The 12,193-nt window shown below is 40.9% G+C and overlaps 1 pseudogene; it reads left to right on the forward strand.

The window, feature by feature from the left end:
* Positions 1-340: 340 nt before the first annotated feature.
* LOC149197510 (DEAD-box ATP-dependent RNA helicase 42-like) lies at positions 341-2,380 on the forward strand (annotated as a pseudogene).
* The last annotated feature ends 9,813 nt before the right edge of the window (positions 2,381-12,193 follow it).

Raw genomic sequence — 12,193 nt, forward strand, 5'->3', positions numbered from 1 at the left:
ATAAATGGTTAAATATGCTAGAAGGATTGTTATGAATAAAATTCATAACAATTAGTGAAATAAAATGAATATAAATATTAAATAATTAAATAATTAATTAGGTTAATTAGTCATTAAATTAAGTGAAATGGCATGTCTAAAAGACATGCCCATTCACGAAAGGTCACCTACTAAAGTATAAAAGCAGGGTCCTCATTGTACATTCAAATCATCATATACATTTTTATATAATAATAAATTATTATTTTTAAATACCTTCTTTGTATTTTAACATTCAAGTTTACCAACTATCAGTTTCGTGCATCAGCATAAGTTTTTATGGTATAGTGGTATCAGAGCTATGGCACACGATATAATCATGTTGGCCTTTGAACGTAGTTGGCCGCACAATATATCATTACATTCACGTTTTGAATCCATGGAAAATTCTAATAAAATTCAAGAAGTATTTTGTCATTTAGAAAAATCATGTGCTGAAGCTACAACATGTTTTAAGGAGACTTGTGCAAAAATCAATACATATTCACCATCCGAATCAGATTGGCAAGAGCTGAAGCGAATGAAGGAAAAGAGAGGGGAGGATAAGGGTGAACCAGAGGCTAAAGCTGGAAAAAAATGGACCCTTGAAGGTGAAGAATCTGATGATGATGATGTATTGGCTGTTATGAAAACACATGGAGATGTTCCTGGGTTTGAAAATGGAAACATTGTAATGGTTGATTCGAAGGTTCAAAATATGCTGAATGGAGAGGCCATGAAGATTGATAAATTCGATGCCAATGTTGAAGATGAAATTGATCCTCTGGATGCATTCATGAATACCTTGGTTACATCTGACATGGAAAATTTGAATAGTACAATAGAAAATTCCATGTCTGGTAATGAAATTGATAATGAAGCCAAAGGTGTAGGCTCCAAAGGAAAGAGGACTATCAAAAACACTCTCGGGGGAATTATACAAGGTGAAGAGTCTGATACGGATAACGAAGAAGATGAAGACTTCAATGAAGATCAAGTGGATGACGAAAATGGTGACGAGTTCATGAAGAGAATGAAGAAAACTAAAATTGAGAAACTATCTATTGTGGACCACTCCAAGGTGCAGTATGCTCCCTTCAAGAAAGACTTTTACCGGGAAGTAAGAGAAATATCTCTGATGACATCAGAGAAAGTTGCACTTTACAGAAAGCAGCTTGAGTTGAAGATTCGTGGAAAAGACACACTGAAGGCTGTCAAGACATGGAACTAGACTGGATTGACTCGTAATGTCCTCGAAGTCATCAAAAAATTAGGCTTCGAGAATCCTATGTCTATTCAAGCTCAGGCCCTTCCTGTGATCATGAGTGGAAGAGACTGTATCGGTATAGCAAAAACAGGTTCGGGTAAGACTCCTGTATTTGATGGACCAATTGGTTTGATTATGGCTCCCACGAGAGAGCTTGTTCAACAGATTCACTCTGATATCAAGAAATTTGCTAAGGTTGTAGGATTGAATTGTGTACCTATCTATGGAGGTTCAGGAGTGGCACAACAAATTAGTGATTTGAAGAAAGGTACTGAAATCGTGGTATGCACACTTGGTAGAATGATTGATATCTTATGTACAAGTGGCAGTAAGATATCAAATCTTCGCAGAGTCACCTACCTTGTTATATATGAAGCTGATAGGATGTTTGATATGGTTTTTGAGCCTCAAATAACTATAATTGTTCAAAATACCAGACTAGACAGACAAACTGTGCTCTTCTCTACCACATTTCCTAGGCAGGTAGAGGTTCTTGCTCGCAAAGTATTGAATAAGCTAGTGGAAATTCAAGTTGGTGGACGTAGTGTTGTTAATAAGAATATAACGCAATCTATAGAGTTTCATCCCGAAGGTCAAAGATTCTTGAGACTTTCAGAGCTTCGTGGTGAGTGGTATGAAAAGGGAAAAATTTTAGTCTTTGTACATTCAGAGGAAAAATGTGACGTTATGTTCAAGGAATTGCTTAAACATGGCTATCCATGTCTTTCTCTTCATGGGGCTAAGGACCAGACAGATCGGGAGTCTACAATTTCTGACTTTAAAAGCAATGTCTGTAATTTTTTAATTGCTGCTAGTGTCAACAACCCTAATGAGACACGGTTAACATCGTTCGATATCATAATGAGACGCGGGACTGAAATATTAAACAAACTGAAAGCTGATGCTGCAGCGGGCGTCCCATATCAGCCATATCGGTTCGATGCCGCCGACGTTCTAAGAGGAAATACGGAGCTCCTGCGCCTTTTGAAAGAGGCGATCGAACCAACTTGCTCTCCAGAAAACGAATTGTCAGAAGCTCCTCGCTCTCCAGATAACGAAGCTTTTCCGAAATCCGTAAAAAGGTCAACGATGTAGCATGACTCTCGGTCAAACATCGTGATGGTCAGGCATGACATCGGTGGATTAGACATAAAAATTATAACACTATATAGTTCATAATAGTGCGATTATATAATTAAAATATCCACGGGAATATTACTACAACAACAACAACAAAAAATGATAAAAGAAACCATTAAGAAATCTACACGAGAAAATGAAAAGAAATGGAAGCATATATCAGAAACGACGCCATGAGAAAAAGAAAATATGACTCACGACTATAGACTCTCTAATGTTTGTTCCGAATATTTATAAGGCACTGCAACACTCCTCCGTCGACGCTTGTTATTCATAGTTGTGGTACTTTGGCTAAAGAGCGTGTTGGTTATTTGCTCTTCCTAGTAGAAGTGTATAACAGAAGTTAAATTAGACAGAGATTTTACTCCTTTATAAACTATTCAGAGATGAAGTATACCATTTACTTATAAAAATATATATATATATATATATATATATATATATATATATAATAATAATAAAATTATTATTAAAAATAAAAAATAATAATAATGTATTAGATGAAGTATACCATTTACTTATAATTGAAAAAAAAATAATTAAAAAATATTAATAATAAAAAAATTATTATTAAAAAAATACAGTGTTAATTAAATAAAATATATATATATATATATATATATATATATATATATATATATATATATATATATATATATATATATATATATATATATATATATATATGTTCCAAGGTAATATTACTGATGAACTACATGATGAAAACAATGCTCAGATTATATGCCAAAAGGACAACCATCCCAAAGACAATTGCCAGCAATATAGCTTTGAGGACAAAGCTTCCGAAGGGAGAGGCTATGTTATGAATATAATTCATAACAATTAGCGAAATAAAATGAATATAAATATTAAATAATTTAATAATTAATTAGGTTAATTAGTCATTAAATTAAGTGAAAAGACATGTCTAAAAGACATGCCCATTCACGAAAGGTCACCTGCTGAGGTATAAAAGTAGGGTCCTCATTGTACATTCAAATCATCATATACATTTTTCTATGATAATAAATTATTATTTTTAAATACCTTCTGTGTATTTTAACATTCAAGTTTACCAGCTATCAGTTTCGTGCATCAACATAAGTTTTTATGCTACAAGGATATTTTTATGTTCATTTTCCAGTTGAGAAAATATTACATTTTATCTTCTCAAAGTCGCCCCCCCCCCCCCCGTCAAGGACTGGTGGGAAACCTACTGAGAACAGAAGAATTAAAGTACAACCTCATTGTTTTCATTTGCACCACTTGGAACTCATTCCAGGATGCCATCAAGGAGAAGTACTACCTTGTCGGGAGGTATGAGGATAAATACATAAAGTGGAAAATGCTACGACAGGGAAGGGACCAAGATGTGCTGGAGTTTAAAAATGTTTTCCATACCTTTCGCACGGAGTTGGGTATCAAGGATTCTGAGAAACATTTGGTACTTAAGTACTGCGGCTGCCTACATAGGTACATCCAGGACGAGATGGAGTTTCTGGATATCTCCTCGCTCCGCACGGCATACCGATATGTCCTCAAGATCAAACAGAAGTTTAAACAGAAGAAGCGAGACTTTAGATCTGTGAATCTGAAGCAAGGGAAAGGTGCCAACAAACTGTTGAACAAAGGACAAATCCAAGGTGGGGTGGCCCAGAATAACCCGCCAAAGCCACAAGAAAAGAACAACATCGCGAAACTGAAGAAGGACACGGGAAAGTGGTGTGAGTTCCATAAGAGCTCTACTTACAACACAAGTGAGTGTTGGGCCAAGCAGTCACCGGTGGTCAAGCTAAAGGCTTCAAAATCATATGCATGTTCCGACTCTGAGTCAAAACCCCACAAGGAGAATGAAAAAGGGAAGCAGATTATTGATGCAGAGCCCAACGCCAACATTGCCACCACAAAGATCTAGAAGGAGGAACCTGAAGATCCAGAGGAGGAGGAGCGCCTCTTCCACTCCTAGATGTGGGTAAAGGGTTCCTCGCTACAGTTCATTGTCAACTGTAGTAGCCAAAAGAACCTTATTTCGGTAGAGCTTGTGAAGGGGTTGGGCTTACCAACCACATCACACCCACAACCATACACCATTGGGTGGCTTCACCAAGGACAGGATCTTCGGCTGAGCCAGCAATGTCGCCTTCCATATAGCATCAAGCCCTTCATGGATGAGGTATTATGTGACATTGCTCCCCTTGATTTTTGTGATTTATTACTAGGCCAACCAAAATTGTGGAAGCGACATGATGTGTATGAGTCAAGGCCTTGTGCTCTTATTGCTATTTTGGGAAATACTTTGTACACGATACGAGAGGTAGCATAGCCTACCGCCATCTCTTTGGTTACTGCAAAACAATGCAGTACGCTCATTTCCAAAATTGGGAAATTTTCTTTCGTGATCATACACCCTCAAGGAAAGAAGAAGACGGTGGCCACGACCTCCAGACAGGGTCCCTCCCCATGACAACAACAAATGGAAAAGGTCGTGGAGGAGTAAGAGGACATCATCACCTCCCCTACAGGGGTGCCTCTGCACTCTCACGTCAAGCACTTCATCGACCTGATCCCAGGTGCACCATTACCCAATGGACCATTCTATCAACGCTCTGTTCTGGAGAACGACGAAAATAAGAGGCAAACTCAGGAGCTGTTGCAGAAAGGTCACATCTGGTCAAGTTCAACACCCTGTGGGAGCTCGATCTTTTTGGTAAGAAGAAGTATGGGACTTGGACACTCTGTATTGACTATCGAGCGCTAAATAAGATCATTGTCTAGAATAGGTACCCGATCCCATAGATTGATGAACTTTTAGACCAACTCAAGGGGGAAAAATATTTTAGGAAGATTGATTTGAAGTCTGGATATCACTAGGTGACAATCAAACCCTCTGATGTGTGGAAGACTACCTTCAAAGCCAAGGAGGGCCTTTTCAAATGGTTGGTTATGCCTTTCGAGTTGTCAAATGCTCCTGCAACCTTCATGAGGCCCTTCATGAGGCTGATGGATGAAACCTTGCAACCATTCACAAACTCATTTGTAGTGGTATACTTGGATGACATCCTGATCTTCAGCCATAGTTGGGAAGATCACCTCCACCACATCCGACAGGTTCTCCAAACACTGCGACAACACAAGATGTGTGCCAATTTGGAGAGATGCACTTTTGGCATGACCCAGGTTTAGTATCTAGGATACATTATTAATGAATTGGGGGTGCATGTGGGTCTAGCTAAGATCCAAGTCATTTGGGATTATTCATCCCCAACCACTATGATAGAGCTCTCCAGCTTTCTAGGTCTTGCCAATTTCTACTGCAGGTTCGTGTTGGGATTCTCTCATATCACTTGGCCCTTAAGTCAAGTCACCAAGGGAGGAGTGAAAGCAAAATTATTTTGGTATGAATCTCAATAGAAGGCATTCCCAAAGTTGAAATATCGCCTCTGCTCTGCCCCAGTGCTCACATTACCATACGTGAAACAACCATTTGAGATCGAGATAGATTCCCTATGACTACGTTATTGGGGCAGCCCTTACTCAACAGGGGCATCCAGTGGCATATCACAGTGAGACACTTTCAGACACAGTTCGGAAGTATCCCACTTATGAAAAAGAGATGTATTCCATTATGGAGGCCTTTCGACAATGAAAGCATTACATTCTGGGGAAGGAAATGGTCATCCAGACAAACCACCGACCCCTGCAGTTCATACAAATGCAAGGGAAGTTGCAGAATGATCGCCATCAGAAGTGGTCCACATACCTGCAACAATTCCATTTGAATATCAAGTGTAAGAAGGGAAGCACCAATAATGTTGCAGACTGCCTCAGTCGACCATCGATCATGGCATTAACCATCGTGCTCAACTCTTGTGGGCACGAGACTTTTAATTGGTCACTTCTCTACAAAAGCAATCGAGAATTTGGCCACACATACCAGACGCTCTTGGAGGGTCAGCAAGTTCTAGATTTTCACCTCCGGTATGCCCTGTTATGCCACCTGGGACACCTTTTTGTTCCTTCAAGCGAGTGTGCTAAGATGATTTGGGAAGCGCACTACAGCCTAACTGTTGGGCATTTCGGGGTCGAGAAAATGGTGGCAGTACTGCAGAAGTATTTTTGTTGGCCAAATCTTCGACAGGATGTCAGGAAGTACATTACATCCTACACGGCCTAAGCCATTTCCAAACCTACCATCAAGAAGCAAGGCCTCTATACTCCGTTGCATACCCCTAGTCAAACATGGGAATCCATCTCCATGGATTTCATGTCGAGCCTTCTTCCACTAAGCATGGCAATGAATTTTTTTTGTATCGTCGACAGATTCTCAAAGATGACCATTATGGCAGCTTTCAAGAAGAATATCACATCATAATCCACTACTAAACTCTTCTTTGAAAAAGTTTGGGTACACTTTGGGATCCTACTGTCGATCATCTGAGATCAGGACAGCAAGTTCTACAGTACATTTTGTTCCAGTCTCTGGTCGATGCTGGACACCAAGCTCACTAAGTCCGCAACTTTCCATCCCCTAACTGATGGCCAGACAGAGATCATCAACATGATGATCATACACATTTTGTGCATGTACAACTCAAAGCACCCACGCACATGGGATGAGATCCTCCCCTATGTCCAGCATAGCAATAACCTAGCTCTCCATAGCTCAACTAGCCACAACCTTTTTCAGGTGGGCTTGGGATTCCATCCACTATGTCCCATTGATGTGGCCATACCATTTGCTTCTACTCAGGCAGATTTGGCTCATGTCTAGTCTGAAGTTGATAAGGCAAAAAACTTCATTGAGCACATCCAACATATCCACCAACAGGTCCACGACATTTTAGAGAAATCAAATTCCAAGTAAAAGCAATGAAATGATCAACATCGAATGTCACACAAGTTTCAGGTGGGTGACAAAGTGTGGTTGCATTTGCATAAGGAACGCCTTACCGAAGCATATCGGAAACTCAAACCACTTTGATATGGTCCTTACACCATTACCAAGGTTGTGGGAGATAATTCATTTGAGCTCCGCATTCCCCCATTCCTTGGCCTACACCCAGTGTTTAATGTGGACCGCCTTCGACCATACTTCCCACCATTGCTAGACACATCAAACATTGCAGAACAACTCACACCTATAGAGTTAAATCAAGATTGCATGGAACAAGCTACAACTAATCAGATCATGGACACGCAGAATAAGAACACCTGTAAACAAAGGATCCAACTATATCGAGTTATCAAAGCAGACAAACTCCTTCAGCAGGGCAAGTGGCTCACCGGAGACCAAGTTCAGCAGAAGTTTCCTCATCTCATGGAGGAACTCAATGCAATGGGGCCATTTCTTCCTAATGGGGGAGGAATGATCCAGGTGGATATTGGTGGCCACCCGCCTATTCCACTTGGACCCCCACTATTGTTTCTTTCAGTTTTTCAGTTTCCTTATTTGTAGCACAATTTACTATATTTGGCAGTTTTTTGGGTCTTGAACTTCCAAAACCATTTTCAGGCACTAAATGACGTTTTTTGGGAAAATTGGGACCAACATGGATTTAAAACCCATGTTGGTATTTCAAAAGTTCTAGTCCTCGAATAGATCTTTCTAACAAGGTATTGTTCCCGTCAAACGAAAATCGTATGCCAAAGTTACGACCCCGGGAAGTTGATGTACTGATTTACCCAAATGAGGCCCATAGTTTGGCGCTTGATCTCCTACGGTTATGTTTTTGGATGTTTAACTTTTCCATTGTTTCTCAATAATAAACAGGCCTTTGAGCCTCATTGTAACATAGTTCAGAGGCATGTAGCCACCACATCTCTTCTCAAAGATAAGCTACCATCGCCCGAGCTAGTCTTATTTCTATCATGTTTGTAATCATATTTTAGTATTTGATATTAATGAAATGAAGTGTTATTTCTACTGCATCTTTGTATTTATGGTTATTTTTGTAATTTGTTGAGTTCATGTGTAAATTTGGATCAGTGGTATCAGAGCGGCCTGCTCTTTCTCTGTTTTTCTTTGCATGTCCCAAATGAGGTTGGGATATAAGGAGTTAGGTATTGATCTGGTTGAACCTTTGCAAGATCATTCTCACAAACCCCAACGGTCACCCATGGGGGAAGAAAATAAAGATGAAGGGGCAGGAGATCCTATAAAAATATTTCTCGAGGAGGCCCTCGAGAAACAAAGGAACATGATGATGGATAGCTTTCCCCAGATCCTTCAATGGTTGCCCATAGGCAGTGCATCCACATCCAGCAGCCACTCTGGAGGCTCCACTCTTTTAAATGTATAAGTAAACTTTGACATTCTCATATTTGAGGTCCAAATAGATGTAGATGTCGTAGATAAATGGTTAAATATTCTAGAAGGATATTTTTATGTTCATGATTTCTCTAGCCGAGAAAAGATTACATTTTCTCTTCTCAAAGTCGCCCCCCCATGTCAAGGACTGGTGGGAAACTACTATGAGCAGAAGGATGAAAGTATGACCTCATTGTTTTTAGCCACACCCACTTGGAACTCATTCCAAGATTCCATCAAGGAGTAGTACTACTGTGTCGGGAGCTATGAGAATAAATACATAAGGTGGACAACGCTGCGGTAGGGAAGGGACCAAGATGTGTCAGAGTTTACCAATGTTTTTCATACCCTTTTGTGCTCCGTTCTGGAGAATGATGAAATCAAGAGGTAGATTCAAGAGCTGCTAGAAAAAGGTCACATCCGTCCGAGTTCATCGCATTGTGGGAGCCCGATCATGTTGGTACAGAAGAAGGATGGGACTTGGAGACTCTGTATTGACTATCGGGCGCTGAACAAGATCAATGTCCGGAATAGGTATCTGATCCCACAGATTGGTGACCTTTTGGACCAACTCAAGGGGGAAAAATATTTCAGCAAGATTGACTTGAAGTCCGGATATCACCAGGTACCAACCGAACCCTCTTATGTGTGGAACACTGCCTTCAAAGACAAGGAGGGCCTTTTCAAATGGTTGGTTACGCCTTTTAGGTTGATGAATGCTCCTGCAACCTTCATGAGGTTGATGGATTAAATCTTGCGGCCATTCAACAACTCATTTGTAGTGGTATACTTGGATGACATCCTGATCTTCAGCCAGAGTTGGGAAGAGCACCTCTACAACATTCGACAGGTTCTCCAAACATTGCAGCAACACAAGTTGTGTGCCAATTTGGAGAAATGCACTTTTGGCATGACCGAGGTTCAATATCTAGGATAAATTATTAATGAACGGGGGGTTCATGTGGATCCATCCAAGATCCAAGTCATTTGGGATTTTCTATTAATGAAATGATGTGTTATTTCTATTGCATCTTTGTATTTATGGTTATATCTATAATTTTTTGTGTTCCTGTTTAAATCTGGATCAGTGGTATCAGAGCGGTCTGCTCTTTCTTTGTTTTTATTTACATTTCCCCAACGAGGTTGGGATATAAGGAATTGGGGCTTGATCTGGCTGAACCTTTGCAAGATCATCCTCAAAAACCCTGACGACCGCCCATGGGGGAAGAAAAGAAAGACAAGGGGGCAGGAGATCCTATCAAAATATTACTCGAAAAGGCCCTCGAGAAACAAAGGAACACAATGATGGATAACTTTGCCCATATCCTTCAATGGTTGCCCACCGGTGGTGCATCCACATCTAGCAGCCACTTTGGAGGCTCCACTCCTTTCAAGGTACAAGTAAACTTTAACATTCCCATATTTGAGGGCCAAATAGATGGAGATGTCGCAGATAAATGGTTAAATCTGCTAGAAGAATATTTTTTTGTTCATGATTTTTCCAGTCGAGAAAAGATTACATTTTCTCTTCTCAAAGTCGCCCCTCCACGTCAAGGAATGGTGGGAAACCTAATGGGAGTAGAAGGATGAAATTACAACCTCGTTCTTTTCAGTCGCACCCACTTGGAACTCATTCCTAGATGCCATCAAGGAGAATTACTACCGTGTTGGGAGCTATGAGGATAAATACATAGTGGAAAACGCTGCAGTAGGGAAGGGACCAAGATGTGTTAGAGCTTACCAATGTTTTTCATACCCTTCGCATGAAGTTGGGTATAAAGGATTATGAGAAACATTTGATACTCAAGTACTACGGCTGCCTACACAGGTACATCTAGGATGAGATGGAATTCTTGGACATCTCCTCGCTCAGCACGGCATACCGATACATCGTCAAGATTGAGAAGAATTTTAAATAGAAGAAGCAATACTTTGGATCTACGAATCTGAAGCAAGGGAAGGTGCCCCAAACCATAGAATAAAGGACAAAGGCAAGGCGAGGTGACCCAGGACAAACCGCCAAAGCCACAAGAAAATAATAATACCAGGAAGCTGAAGAAGCATAGGGGAAAGTGGTGTGAGTTCCATAAGAGATCCACTCACAACACGAGTTTCGGGACAAGAAGTCATTGGTGGACGAGCTGAAAGCTTCATAATCAAATGCATGTTCCAACTCTAAGTCAGAACCCAAAAACAAGAATGACAATGGGAAGCATATTATCGATGTGGAGCCCAACGCCACCGTTGCCACCATGAAGATCTAGGAGGAACCCGAAGATCGAGAGGAGAAGGAGCGCATCTTCCACTCCAAGATGTGGGTAAAGGGTTCCTCGCTATAGTTCATTGTCGACAGCGAGAGCCAAAAGAGTCTCATTTTGGTAGAGTTTATGAAGCGGTTGGTCTTACCGACCACAGCACACCCACAACCGTACACCATCGGGTGGCTTCACCAAGAACGGGATCTTCATGTGAGCCAATAGTGTCGCCTTCCATACAGCATCAAGCCCTTAACGAATGAGGTATTATGTGACGTTGATCCCCTTAATATTTGTGATGTATTATTAAGCCAACCATACTTGTGGAAGCGACATGTTGTGTATGAGTCATGGCCTCGTGTTTTTATTGCTACTTTGGGAAATAAGTTGTATAGGATATCGAAGGTAGCACCGCCTACCGCCATCTCTTTGGTTACTACAAAACAATGCAGTAAGCTCATTTCCAAAACTGGGAAATTTGTTTTCTTGATGATATGCCCTCAGAGAAAGAAGAAGACATTGGCCACGACCTCCAGATAGGGACCCTCCGCATGACAACAACAGATGGACAAGGTCATGGAGGATTATGAGGACACCTTCACCTTCCCCTCAGGGGTGCCTCTGCACTGTTAGGACAAGCACTCCATCGATCTGACTCCAGGTGCGCCATTGCCCAATGGACCAATCTATCAGTGCTCTGTTCTGGAGAACGACGAAATCAAGAGGCAAATTTAGGAGCTACTGCAGAAAGGTCACATTCGGCCAAGTTCATCGCCCTGTGGGAGGCCAATTGTATTGGTACAGAAGAAGGATGGGACTTGAAGACTATGTATTGACTATCGGACACTAAATAAGATCACTTTCTGTAATAGTTACCTGATCCCATGGATTGATGACCTTTTTTACCAACTCAAGGGGGCAAACTATTTCAGCAGCATCGACTTGAAGTCCGGATATCAATAGGTACCAATCGAACCGTCTGATGTGTGGAAGACTGTATTCAAAGCCAAGGAGGGCCTTTTCGAATGGTTGGTTATGCCTTTCGGGTTGTTGAATGCTCCTGTAACCTTCATGAGGCTAATCAATGAAATCTTGTTGCCATTCACCAACTCATTTGTAGTGGTATACTTGGATGACATCCTGATCTTCAACCAGAGTTGGGAAGAGCACCTCCACCACATCCAACAGATTCTCCAAACACTGCAG

This window comes from Pinus tabuliformis, chromosome 2_2 (assembly GCF_031772625.1).
Source record: "Pinus tabuliformis cultivar Carrire ecotype Pingquan chromosome 2_2, CPIR1, whole genome shotgun sequence".
NCBI classification, from domain to species: domain Eukaryota; kingdom Viridiplantae; phylum Streptophyta; class Pinopsida; order Pinales; family Pinaceae; genus Pinus; species Pinus tabuliformis.